At 39.6% G+C, this 12,097-nt stretch overlaps 1 protein-coding gene across 1 annotated transcript in view; it reads left to right on the top strand.

Annotated features, from left to right (window-relative positions):
* The window catches only part of LOC107554145 (laminin subunit alpha-2-like), a 268,279-nt gene that overhangs the window by 8,986 nt on the left and 247,196 nt on the right, over window positions 1–12,097 (top strand).

Raw genomic sequence — 12,097 nt, 5'->3', positions numbered from 1 at the left:
CAGAGTGTTCATGTTTTGATGAATTATTCCTTTCAGAATACACATTTGCTAGGGTTATTAAAGCACTCTTCCGTGAGGAAAGCAGTGAATTATCTCTACAGTATGAATGCAGTGTGGACCTGTAAGCAGAATCACAGAATGAAGCGAAGGGTCCTGACCCTCGACCCGTATTAGAATCATGTGGGGGAAAAGTGAAATCTCCTGACACACACACACACACACACACTCCATGTATGTTTTTATAGTTGGCTCGTTGAACTCTCTAGGAAGTCACTCTTTTCATCTTCTGATGCTCCGCTCTGTTGCTTATACCCTTCTCTACATCTCTCCCTCTCTCTTCACCACTCAATCTTTGATGATGGATCCGGTTTCTTTCTCTCTCCTCTATATCTGTCCATCTGTGTGCTGACCCTCACTCTCTCTGTGGAGTTTACAGTAGCAGTTCAGCACACGTGGCAAATGACTCCAGATCTTTACTGATGTCTGTGTGTGCTCCGGTCCGGACTAACAGGAGCCAGAGGGAATCAGGTTGAACTGCTGATTCAGTTCTGATCTGATCCTCACAGTAAAGCAACAATATGATGTTTGTGACTGGGACAAAATTAGCATGAAGCTCTGTAATCCATGGTCTCTTCAAATACCCGTCAAGGTTGTGCAACAAAATTCCAATTCATTAAAACTGTTCATAAGCTTTGTTAAGAAGTTCAGTTTAGCATAATTTAAAAAAAAATAACATGTTTATGTACATGTTCGTTTTAACTGCAATTAAAAGAAAATACTTTATAGTTGGAATTTATATTAACTTTATATGAAGTTATATACATTTAAATTATATAAACTTTAGAGTGCTTTCCTGGCCTGCTTAATTAAGACTTCTTTATATATAATTCATAATTAACACTCAATGTACTGAGAAGCATTTCTGGTAAACTGAAATATAATGTAATTATACACTTGCATTTATTTTGAACATTATGTGCAATTTCAAATTTGTAATGATGAAGCTGCTTTTTAGTGCATTTAAATGGCCTTTATTTCATTAATATAACGTTTTACAGTTTTATTATAGTTTTTTTTAAGTACACAACAAATGCACATTGATCCAAATTAAGCACACTTCTTTTTCACAAGGGATTAAATGAATTGCTTCAGATCTGTTAATTGATCTAAATTGAGCTGGCACACAGTACTTTCTTCCAATTACAGTTTGGCTTTGGTGATTCTTACATATTTTAACATTTTCACAGCTACAATGAGCATTAAATATATTTTTCTATTGATGTGTTGACTAGTCATTGTGATACTTCCAGAATACAAATAATAAAATAAAATATTAATAAAATACTAAAAACAATTAAAAGTAATGTGGATAGCAGCTCAGATCATTTATTCAGAAACGTTCATATTGAGATTTTTAAACAGTTTTATTATAGTTTTTTTTAAGTACACAACAAATGCACATTGATCCAAATTAAGCACACTTCTTTTTCACAAGGGATTAAATGAATTGCTTCAGATCTGTTAATTGATCTAAATTGAGCTGGCACACAGTACTTTCTTCCAATTACAGTTTGGCTTTGGTGATTCTTACATATTTTAACATTTTCACAGCTACAATGAGCATTAAATATATTTTTCTATTGATGTGTTGACTAGTCATTGTGATACTTCCAGAATACAAATAATAAAATAAAATATTAATAAAATACTAAAAACAATTAAAAGTAATGTGGATAGCAGCTCAGATCATTTATTCAGAAACGTTCATATTGAGATTTTTAAATCGATTTTTAAATCGATCATTTTGTCAGGTGAACATCTTTCTGTGCAAACACCTCCTTCAGTTAATGTCATTGCTGGAGGAGAATGATGAAGATGTTAAGCACATTTTATGTGTGATACTTCTTCCACAGAAGTGTGTGGGTTTGTGTGTGTATGTGTGTGTATCATTTAAATGGCCTTTATTTCATTAATATAACGTTTTACAGTTTTATTATAGTTTTTTTTAAGTACACAACAAATGCACATTGATCCAAATTAAGCACACTTCTTTTTCACAAGGGATTAAATGAATTGCTTCAGATCTGTTAATTGATCTAAATTGAGCTGGCACACGGTACTTTCTTCCAATTACAGTTTGGCTTTGGTGATTCTTACATATTTTAACATTTTCACAGCTACAATGAGCATTAAATATATTTTTCTATTGATGTGTTGACTAGTCATTGTGATACTTCCAGAATACAAATAATAAAATAAAATATTAATAAAATACTAAAAACAATTAAAAGTAATGTGGATAGCAGCTCAGATCATTTATTCAGAAACGTTCATATTGAGATTTTTAAATCAATTTTTAAATCGATCATTTTGTCAGGTGAACATCTTTCTGTGCATGTGTGTGTGTGTGTGTGATCATAATGCATGGAGTCAGTCAGCAGCGTGTTCGTCCAGCTCAATAAACCCGTTTCCCAGCTCTGACACAGTGTGTGTGTGTGTGTGTGTGTGTGTTTGTGTGTGTGTGTGTGTGTGTGATCATAATGCATGGAGTCAGTCACCGGCGTGTTCGTCCAGCTCAATAAACCCGTTTCCCAGCTCTGACACAGTGTGTGTGTGTGTGTGTGTGTTTGTGAAAGTCAGAGCGCTGCTAACATTATTATTACTCTCAATTTCATTTTTAAGAAAAATGTGATTGAATTCATAATGCTTCACAAGATATATGAGACAGCAGTCACGCTGTTAGCCGAGGAGAGAAAATACTTATTATATTTGGCTTATGTATTTTGCCACGCATTACAAATGTAATGTGGGCACGCCGCGTCTGAGATCTACAACAAAGCAAATGTTAAGAGGCACGGCGGTATGAAATATGAATGCTGTCTGCACGCTTGGTTTTCTCATAGTGCGCCACGCCATTTATCAGAGGTGATCTACTGCAGTGGAAATGTCATGTGACGCATGGTGCTTAAAGCCAATGTTTTGATTGGTCTATGCATTATTTAAGTTTGACATTTCAAGGGCCGTTGACAGGAAGTGGTCTGAGAGACATGTGACTAGGAGACCAAACCTCAACTTCAGAATAAAATGCGCAGATGGTGCACAACAGGGGCTCTGTTTCAAACCTAATACAATCAGTGTTTTAGGAGCTATAGACTAGATACACTTCAGATGCAGAGGCGCTTTCAAACTATAGCAAAATCAGGGCGTGCCAAGATTATGACATTCAGGGCAGGATCCTGTTGAGGCCCAGGGTGTCTACAGAGGCCACTTCTTGTGTTTCTCGCAAGATGTTTAAATAACGAGAAATTACATTGAATTTGTAGTAGTGGAATGTTGAGTCGAAATTGACTGACCACCAGAGTCCCCAATTCCTTTTGGCACTTTACATAATCTACTTTTGTTGCCTCTCCATTACATTGACAAGCTCATAGTTTATTCTTAAAAAATAAAATAAAAATAAAGAATGAAGTTAGTAAGATTTTGTCATGTTTTTGAAAGAAGTCTCTTTTGCTCTCAATACTTAATTTATTAAATCAGAAATACAGGAAAAACAGTAATATGGTGGAATATTATTACAATTTAAAGTAACTGTTTTCTATGTGAATATCTATTAAAATGTAATTTATTTCTGTGCTCAAAGCTGAATTTTCAGCATCATTGCTCCAGTCTTCAGTGTCACATGATCTTCAGAAATCATTCTAATATGCTGATTTGCTGCTCGAGAAACATTTCTGATTAATGTTGAAAACAGTTGTGCTGATGAATATTTTTGTGGAAACCATGATGCATTTTATTTTTCAGGATTCACAGATGAATAGAACAGAATTTATTACTATACACGTCTTTACATTCACTTTTGAGCAATTCAGTGTGACCTTGCTAAATACAATTTTTAATCTCTTCCAAAAAATCTTGATGACCTCAAATGCTGGACATTTGTGTTATTTATAACAGTATTATAGAAATATATTTAATTCAAGAGCAATGAGTAATGACAGAAAATATTTTCATATAGTTAAAATATGCTGCTAGTTTAGCAACATATTCAATGTCAGTGTTTCAGAAAGACTCAGTAGTCTTTGGATAGTTCATGCAGTAAATGGACATTTGTTTCTTTACATCTCATTCTTCTGATGCATAATCACAATTATGACGGCCAATGTTATGCTTTTCAGGAAGTCTAGTTACTTAACCTTGCTGTTGGGCTGAAGGTCTCTGAGACATTGGCTGCATTTGCTGTGGCTTCTCTTGTAAAACATTAATGCAATATTGCATAATTTCATATGATGATCTTCTTGTTTGCAAGGGCTTTTAGGCAAAAACCTGCATCTATAGTTGCTCTCCAGACCAGGATGGAATATCAATGTTCTGGAGTCTTCATGGAGAATTGTGATCCGTGGGCGTTTGTCCTGCTCTCAGTGACTTTGAGCTTTGTGTTGTGCTAAATGGATCGTGTTATTGTTGAGGACAGATGTGGGCTTTAATGTCCTGGGTTCCTGCTTTTTATTCCTCTGCTGTTCATTCTGCAGCTGTAAATGTTTTCAGCACTGACCTAGCCAATATTCATCCTTAAATGAGGTATTTTTTGTGTGTTATTCAGTTGAGACCCATGATGGTTAAAGGGCAAAAATTAAAATTCTGTCATTATTTACCCTCACGCACGTATCTCCAGCTATTTTCAAATGAATATCACACATGAAACATTCAGTTGAAACACATAATAGCCTATTAAATGATGGAATGGTTTTCTTAACGCTTTACTGAAAAACTTTACCTTAACCTTAACATTTAGTCATTTTCAGTTGGAAGGTGTTTCAAAATAGTTCAAAAGATCTCGTGTAGCATTCTTATTGTCTTCTGGAATCTATTGCACAGAAAACACTGTAAAAATGAATATTGCATTGGCTGGCCAGACGTATAGCCATTCAGCGCTGCTTTGCCGTGTATTTCAGCATGAGGTTAGCCAGGCCGTCAGGGGTCTATTACCCAGCAGCCCTCATTTACACACTCTTGTCTGGCCAGTCAGCACTTCCAAAGGCTTGAATTACCTGCTTGATTCATGGGAAATACAAATGTATCCAGCAGTGGAACCATTGCGGAAAAATGTCGACCAAAAATTATTTCTGTAACAAATGTGCACCTATATTTTGAACAAGACATTCATGAAGAATGTGCCCATATCTGCTGTTTCTCTAAAGACTTTATTAGCCTTACTATAACCCTTGCTCTGTGTTAAAAATTCTTTACTACAATGATCGACCTACATTGTGCTGTTATTGCCGAATACTAGATTCAGTCTTTTTTTTCTCAACTTGTTTTCTTTTAATTAGCACAGGGTTTTGTGTTTCTTTTTGGAATTGATTGATCATAGGCCTCATTGATCTGAGCTCATGGACCTCAGTTTACGAGTAAAAACAAAACAAAACTTTGTGAATCATTTTGGCAATGTTTACCCAAAAACCTGAGGTGTATAAGCTCAGATAAATGAGTTCCAAAAATAAATACAAAAACTGAAATAAAACAATAAAAGATGATGAAAAGATTGAATTCAAGATTTGGCCATTATATACATTTACAAGTAATTTTTTGTAAGCATTTAGTTTTTTGTAAGCATTTCAAAACATCTCGAGGTTACGTATGTAACCATGGTTCCCTGAAGGGATCGAGACGCTGCGTCGAATGCTTTGGGAATGCCCTGGCGAGATCACTTTCTGAAGCATGTGTGAAATCAGTCCAATAGAGAAGTGAGACGTCACGAGCGGTGTGACATAAGCAACCAGGAAGCATAAAGGCGCATCTGGCAAGAGCACATGTTAGCTTCTACGGAAGCGAGCGCCTGCAGGGATGCAGGGAGTATGGCAGGGAGACGCAGCGTCTCATTCCCTTCGGGGAACCATGGTTACATGCGTAACCTCAAGACGTTCCCTTTCAGGAAATCAAGCTGTGTCGAATGCTTTGGGAACGAGAATACCCACTGAGCTATACGAGCAAGTCCCTGTCTGGTGTGTATCTGGCGAGCACATCAAGACGAGAGAACTTGGGACCCTGGGGTAGATGTCAGGTCCAGATGGTAGAAACGGATAAATGTGTGCAGAGAGGACCAGCCTGCCACAGCACAAAAATCTTGAAGGGCCACGCCCACTGATAAGGCCTTGGAGGCCACCATATCCTTAGTTGAGTGTGCTCTGACCTCCATAGGTGACTGGAGGCCAGAGAACTCATAGGCTAGTGTGATGGTCTCAACCACCCACCGACTCAAGGTTTGCTTGGTCGCTGGATCCCCTTTCTTAGGTGGACCAAAGCAAACGAATAACTGATCTGCCTTACGCCCCTGGGCAGCTCTGTGCTCGCACTGGACAGAGCTGATTGAGTCTTTCCTGGCCTGCTTCCTGGAAGGGAGGAGGACAAAAAGCTTGCAGTACAATCAGACCCGGTGAGGAAGTGGGCACTTTAGGGACATAGCCGGGTCTCGGGTAAAGAAATAGAAATACCCGGGTCTCGTGGTGAGTAGCTATGGCCACCATGTAAACCTTCAGAGTGGAGGGAGATAACCCTGCGGAGAATCGCTCCTGCAGAAACTCCAGAAATGAACCAACTGGGCAGTTGACTGGGTCTTGCAGTCGCTGTCCGTACCAAGAAGTTTCCACTTCAAGGTGTACAGTTTCCTCATGGCGGGAGCTCTGGACTTGAGTATGGTCTCAACAACCTCAGTTGAGAGACTGGATGCTATGAGCTGTGCCCCCTTAGGGGCCAAGCCCACAACTCTGGGCAGGGGGTGAAGGATGGTGCCCCCTGCCTGAGAGAGGAGGTCCCACCTGATCGGATTTTCCAGCGGAGAGCCGTCGAGGAGGGACACAAGCACGGAGAACCATACTCGGGCCGGCCAGAAGGGGGCTACTAGCAGAAGATGGACCACGGGGTACTCTCTCCAAAACTCCCGGGAGCAGAGCGATCGGGGAAAATGTGTACAGACGAAGCCTCTGCCACATCTGCACCATGGCATCCAGCCCAAGCGGAGCTGGGTGCATGAGGGAGAACCAGAGCGGACAGTCTGTCGTTTCCTGCGACGCGAATAGAACAAAAGATTTTCTACTTCTTGTTTCAATACCAGAGCCTGCTCGGGGCCCTCTAATCTAGAAATAACCCTGTTGAAGCGAGGTGGACGAGAACTGAACTAAATTCTGTAACCTTTCTCTACAGTGTGCAGGACCCATTGTGAGACTTTTGGCAGAAGTTTCCAAGCTGTCAGAAAGTCTACTAAGGGAACCAGTCTCTCGAGACTGGCCTCTGGTGTCACTAGAGGAGCCACTTCGGTGCCATGAAGCGGATGACCGGCAGGGAACGACCGACGTGACTGCTCTAGCGCCCTCATCTGAGGGGACGAAACTTCCGGCGCCATACCATCGTCGGGCGGCAGCTGGGAAATTCACTCAATGGAGCTCAATGAGCCCTGAAGCACCGGGGGTGGCAGGTGATTCTGATGGTATTGTCAGGACCACTTGGCCGAGGTCCTCTTAGACATAGTAACGGTCCACAGATCCATTTTCTGCTTCGAGGACCCCAACCGAGAGCGCCGCCCCGCCCCTGGTCTTTCTGCGGGGGGGTACGAGTCGCGACACTGTTTCTGGGTCTGGCGATTTGAGTAGCTGGACGGCTGGGACTGCTCCCGCTCAACAGCCCCAAAGACCTGGGAACGGCGGGGGAGGAAGCACTGGAATGCCGCCGCCTGCTTCTTCGCCTCCTGAAAACTCTCAACGACAGTATCTACTGCACGGCCGAAGAGGCCAGAAGGCGATAGCGGGGCATCCAGCAGGACAAATCTGTACTTGTCTTGTAATTCAGACAGATTCAACCGCAGATGCCACTCCGTGGCCACCAGTGCTGCCATAGAATGGCCGATTTTGCATACACACAGCACAGACGCGCTCGTTGAAGAGCAAGAAGCTAACATGTGCGCTTGCCGGATGCTCCTTTATGCTTCCTGGTTGCTTACGTCACCCCGCTCGTGGCCTTGCCAGTGCATTCCCAAAGCGTTCGACGCAGCTCGAGTTCCTGAAGAGGAACTTTAAACTGATCACACTTGTATGATTTCATTGCAGTTGCGCATATTTTCATTCCACATAATCATTGTTTCAAAACACATGATCATTGTGATATGTATAGAGAACATTTGGTTTAATCACCTAAACACAACAGTTATACAGGCAATAGCTGTCATGTTAGAAACTACACTTACATTACCTAGCTTGCATAACTCACATAAAATCAATAATGTTTGTAAAAGTATTTATCCAGTGTGTTATCAAAATGTGTGATGAAGGTATGACATGGCCATATGCTTTTGTGCTAGAACAGAGTTTACTGTCAATGCAGTAAATGTCCTCACTGTGCCATATGACTGAATCCATTTTCCAGCTGAATTTTTCAGATGAAGGGTGAGTTATAGTAATGTGTAGTCTTTACCATGGTAATGCTTCTATATACAGTATCACATGGCATAATGTAATGTAAAATGCTTCTGAATTCAGAATTATTCTGATACATCTCTGATCAATCTCTGATCAGTTACTCTCCCTTGTGTCCTGCTGTATGTTCACGAATAGCAAAACACACAGTTTTACAAATGAGGACATCCTCAAAGGGAGGTTTCAGGTGATTTTGTCAAGTTTTGCTTACTTCTGGGTACAAATTTGTCTCCAAAATATGGTTACAGTAAGTAGGTACATGCGCGCACACACACACACACACACACACACACACACACATGTCTGGTCAGCTATCCTTGTGGGGACTCTCCATAGGCGTAATGGTTTTTATACTGTACAGACCGTATATTCTATTGCCCTACACCAACCCAACCCCTAAACCTACCCCTCACAGGAAACTTTCTGCATTTTTAGATTTTCAAAAAAACTTCATTCTGTATGATTTAGAAGCTTTTGTACCCGTGGGGACCACAATTTAGGTCCCCTCCCTAAATTGCAATCACGTTCTATAGAAACTATATATCTATTGAATCTATATCTATAGATGCACCACATTATTCACTGATTAACCATTAAGATGAGTTAGATTAAATAATAGACAAATGTATTAAGCTGAATGAGAAGTCATGCAAATAAAATGTTTGATAGTAATAGCTTTATGAAAGGCAGTTACTGTGAATGAAACTTTTATATAGATGAAACACTTATTTTGTGTAGAGAAAAGGATATGTGTATTGTACGAACACAATTGAAAATATAAATGTTTGAAAAGCGTGCACTTTTGATGATCTGTTGTGATATTAGTACTAAGAGTTTTGAAAATGTACCAATTGCTTGCGAAAATGATCACATTTGTTGGTATATCCTGAGTGAGCAAAGTCAGTAAGTTTTAGTCCAGTGCAATAACATTAACTAGTATTTTGAGGAAAAGAAGATCCTCTCCGGGTCAAAACATTCTTTGTTCAGTGTCACCTTCATGTGTCTTTGTGTACCTGTCCGTCAGAGCTGAAGGTGGATTGTTTAAGATGCATTCACAGAGTGGACGAGCTCGGATGAGACGGCAGTGGCGTGATTCACCTCACAGACACGCGGCTCAAACTCCTGGGAGGCAAGAGGAGGAAATGACAGAGTTCTTGTTGTGCGGCTCTGGCCTGCTGTAATGGATTTAACAGATGGACGTGTGTTGTGTTCTTGGAGGAGGTGGGCTTGACAAGAACAGTCTGTCCGAGATGTGCACAGTTCTGCTGTTCTCACAAGGGCCTATTATATGCTGTGAACGTGTGGGAGTGTGTGTATGCTGGGAGAGACACACAAACACTAACATAACTACTGTACACCGGCCCAAAGCCTGTTATGATGCTGTGAATATAGAATCGTGTGTAGATGGCTTTGTGTCTTTCTCGGTAAGAACGGGTTTCTGTAAAACATCCTCAAGCTCAAGCAAACGTACACACACCTGCACAGTTTTATTTCATGTTTTAGTTTATGATTGCATAACCCATGTGAAATGAAATTCAATAGGATGCGTTGCTGAATATTGATGAGGTGTTGATATGTGCAGTACTTGTGAAAAGTTAGGAACATTTATGATTTTTCATGTTTAAAATTAAGTCTCTTCTGCTCACCAAGGCTGCATTTATTTGATCAAAAATACAATAAATATTGTGAAATATTATTTTAATTGAAAATAGCTGTTTTCAATGTGAATATATTTTAAAATGTAGTTTATTGCTGTGATCAAAGCTGAATTTTCAGCATCATTACTTCAGTCTTCAGTGTCACATGATCCTTAAATAAACACATTTTTGGTGAGCAGAAGAGACTTCATTAAAAACATTTAAAAATCATAATATTTTTTACATTTTAACAAATAATGAAAATGTGGATGGTCATACAGTATGTTAATGAGATAATTTATGTGTTGACAATCATCACGATTTCTAAAAAAGTTGTTTTTCAGTTTATTTTTTTGTGTATGTTCTGGATGAATAAAATAATGTGATTTAACAAAGTATCAGATGAAATAACAGCAATATATACAAAAGGCCAGATTTACTAACAGCTTGTGTCAGCGCAAACCCTCTTTTGGTGTTAAAAAAATTATACTGTCAAGATTTACTAAAGACACGCAGTGAAAATTAGTGATGAAAAGACACGGATACAGTTATTTTTGTGGCTAATTTTATTGCATAGGCATTTGTAGGAGTTTCACTTTCAGACGCATTTAAATGAATAACACTTGTGATTTACTAAGGATTTGGAGTCATGTTGCACCATTATTTAACACCTCAAAAAAACATGTATTTTCCCATTTTGCACTCGTCATGGCTGCGGTAGCTGCTCATTTGAATGATGGTCCTGAGAAGCCTTCACAGCAATATATACAAAAGGCCAGATTTACTAACAGCTTGTGTCAGCGCAAACCCTCTTTTGGTGTTAAAAAAATTATACTGTCAAGATTTACTAAAGACACGCAGTGAAAATTAGTGATGAAAAGACACGGATACAGTTATTTTTGTGGCTAATTTTATTGCATAGGCATTTGTAGGAGTTTCACTTTCAGACGCATTTAAATGAATAACACTTGTGATTTACTAAGGATTTGGAGTCATGTTGCACCATTATTTAACACCTCAAAAAAACATGTATTTTCCCATTTTGCACTCGACATGGCTGCGGTAGCTGCTCATTTGAATGATGGTCCTGAGAAGCCTTGATGATAATAGTGTTTCTGAACATCTGGCACACAATGAACAAAATAACAAAAATATCTCTAAAAACAACTAATGTTACATTCATCAATGACACAATCATGCTGGAGCAGCGTCGGCTTTCTCGAGGGCACAGCGCTGGTCTCAGAAAGTCCTCGGTTCAAAAGACCCCCTACCTTTAGGTTCTCAGCCAAAATCCAAACATGCTTCTACCACCAATCCTTTAAGAGCAGCACAACTCAACCGCTAGATCAAAGAGGACTGGAGAACCGAATGTACGAGCCTAGAAAAAAACATTTGTCTCTATGTGGAAGTAGTGGAAACCGCTTTGTTGTTTGAGTTCTGCAAAAAGAGCTCTCCAAAAAATTTAATTTGTGTCAGTTTTCATGGAAGGATGTAGCCTGGAGACACAACTCCATTGGGTCAAATCAGTGTAGCAGTTTTAAATGGGTCATATGATGCTGCTAAAAAGAACATTATTTTGTGTATTTGGTGTAATGAAATGTGTTTATGCGGTTTAAAGTAAAAAAAACACATTATTTTCCACATACTGTACATTATTGTTTCTCCTCTATGCCCCGCCTTTCTGAAACACATCGATTTGTACAAAGCTCATCGTTCTGAAAAGCGAGGTGTGCTCTGATTGGCCAGCTATCCAATGCGTTGTGATTGGCCGAATACCTCAAGCGTGTTACGGAAATGTTACGCCCCTCACATACTGTTGATGCCGTGTCCCGGCCGGAGCGACGAGACAAAAACATTAAAACCCATTACAAACGAGACATTTGTTGCATCCAGTGGGGACATAAATACTGATTATAATGACTTATACTGTCTTTTTACACGTTGCGTTGCATCGCGCCGCGTAAACATAAAACTCTGTCTGCATTTGTGATCAGA

This window comes from Sinocyclocheilus grahami, unplaced genomic scaffold, assembly GCF_001515645.1.
Source record: "Sinocyclocheilus grahami isolate Dianchi unplaced genomic scaffold, SAMN03320097.WGS_v1.1 scaffold492.1, whole genome shotgun sequence".
Taxonomy (NCBI): Eukaryota; Metazoa; Chordata; class Actinopteri; order Cypriniformes; family Cyprinidae; genus Sinocyclocheilus; species Sinocyclocheilus grahami.
The sequence above is the reverse complement of the archived record's forward strand: the minus strand, read 5'-3'. Positions and strand labels throughout refer to the sequence as shown.